This window comes from Lolium rigidum, chromosome 2 (genome assembly GCF_022539505.1).
Source record: "Lolium rigidum isolate FL_2022 chromosome 2, APGP_CSIRO_Lrig_0.1, whole genome shotgun sequence".
NCBI classification, from domain to species: Eukaryota; Viridiplantae; Streptophyta; class Magnoliopsida; order Poales; family Poaceae; genus Lolium; species Lolium rigidum.
The window spans coordinates 170,802,111-170,804,722 of NC_061509.1; positions in this window are offsets into that span (position 1 = coordinate 170,802,111).

Genomic DNA, 2,612 nt, shown 5'->3' on the forward strand with positions numbered 1-2,612 from the left:
ATTACTCAACTTTCATTAATAATTCTCTTCACATGTTTTGCCCTGATTCATCAGTAAGCAACTTAATTTTGCAAATAGACACTCCTCCATGGTATGTGAAATGTTGGAAGGCACCCGAGGATTCGGTTAGCCATGGCTTGTGAAAGCAAAAGGTTGGGAGGAGTGTCATCTCTAAATAAAACTAAAATACACGTGTAAACAAAAGAGAAGAGGGATGATCTACCTTGCTGGTAGAGATAACGTCCTTCATGGGAGCCGCTCTTTGAAAGCTGTTTGACAAGGGGGTCAGAGTGCCCACTACCATTCGTTGACAACAACAAACACCTCTCAAAACTTTATTTTTATGTTCTATTTATGATTTCAAAACTTGAAAAGCTCTAGCACATGATTTAATCCCTGCTTCCCTCTGCGAAGGGCCTATCTTTTACTTTATGTTGAGTCAGTTTACCTACTTCTTTCTATCTTAGAAGAAAACACTTGTGTCAACTTTCTGTGCATCATTTCTTATGTGCTTGCTTATTGCACTCATCATAATCTTGATCAATACAATTATCCTTTGTGTTGCTTCAAAACCTCTTATTAAGAATCTATTGCTTTATGAGTTAACTCTTATGCAAGACTTTTTGATGCTTGTCTTGAAAGTACTATTCATGAAAAGTTTTTGCTATATGATTCGATTGTTTAGTCATTATCTTTTTGTTAATAAACTATAGACCATTGCTTTGAGTCACTTCATTCATCTCATATGCTTTACAATAGTATTGATCAAGATTATGTTGGTAGCATGTCACTTCAGAAATTATTCTTTTTATCGTTTACCTACTCGAGGGCGAGTAGGAACTAAGCTTGGGGATGCTTGATACGTCTCCAACGTATCTATAATTTTTGATGTTACATGCTTATATTATACCAATTGCTACATGTTTTATATACACTCTATATCATTTTTATGCATTTTCCGGGACTAACCTATTAACAAGATGCCGAAGCGCCAGTTCCTGTTTTCTGCTGTTTTTGGTTTCAGAAATTCTACAGAGGAAATATTCTCGGAATTGGACCCCACGAAGACAGAAGTCAATATTTTGCCGAGACGGACCCAGAGAGCCAGAGAAGGGCCAGAGGGGGGCCAAGGGGCCCCCACACCATAGGGGGCGCGGGCCCACCCCTGGCCGTGCTGGGGTGTGGGGAGCCCACCCCCTGGCTCCTCCGACGCTGCCCTTCCGCCTATATATTCTTTCAGATGCGAAAACCCTTAAGAATCCGGTCTTCCTCCTCGAAAAGTTACGTAACCGCCGCCATTGCGAAGACAAGTTTCGGGGGACAGAATCTCTGTTCCGGCACGCCGTCGGGACGGGGAATTGCCCCTGGAGTCATCTCCATCGACACCACCGCCATCTTCATCGCTGTTGCTGACTCCCATGATGAGGAGGGAGTAGTTCTCCCCCGAGGCTGAGGGCTCTACCGGTAGCTATGTGGTTCATCTCTCTCTCCCATGGTGTGATCTTTATGTGATCATGAGCTTTGTAATCTACTTGAATATGTAGATGTTACTCTTGTCTATTATGCACTCTAGAGGTTACTTTAATATGAACTCTGGAGTCACTCTCCACGGTGTGATGGTGACAGTGTGCGCATCATGTGTGATTCCTTTTTGACGTTATGGAGCTTGTTTACTCCGGCTTGAGGTGTGCTTTTGCAGCCCCACACAATGAATGATGTTTGTTATCCAACAAGAGAGTGTTTAGAGTAGCATTTATTTATTCAATTATGTGATCATTATTGAGAGTGTCCACTAGTGAAAGTATGATCCCTAGGCCTTGTTTCTAAGCATTGAAACACCGTTTCCAACAAGTTCTGCTACATGTTCGCTTGCTGCCATTTTTATTTCAGATTGCAATTACTACTTATAATCATCCATATTACTTGTATTTCACTATCTCTTCACCGAACTAGTGCACCTATACATCTGACAAGTGTATTATGTGTGTTGGGGACACAAGAGACTTCTTGTATCTTAATTGCAGGGTTGCTTGAGAGGGATATCTTTGACATCTACCTCCCTGAGTTCGATAAACCTTGGGTGATTCACTTAAGTGAAACTTGCCGCTGTTCTACAAACCTCTGCTCTTGGAGGTCCAACACTGTCTACAGGAATAGAAGCGTGCGTAGACATCAGACTCCAAGTACTTGTTCAACAGAAACGTCGTTCACTGGGATTGAGCCACGACAAGGGAACACCATCTCGCATGACGATGGATCAAAACTCTGCATCAGGAACTTGCAGAGCTTAGGTTGAAGCTTCGAGCATCTGATTTCCAACATACCACCATATTTTGCGTCCATGATCAATTTTTTCCGATCTGGTGTCATGTATGGGTACAAGTTGACCAGCTTCATAGGTGAATCACATTGGAAGGCTTTTTTTTTTGGATTTAACCTGTTTTTGAAAAAAAGGAAAGAAAACATTGTCGGAAGTCAAGTAAAAAAGAAAAGATGCACTTATAAAAAAATGAAAGTACATCCTATGCTCAAAAAATAAAAGAAATCAAAACTAACCCGTGACAACAGAACAACTTCCTCTTCTTCTTTGCTTTCATGAGCACATCCTTCTC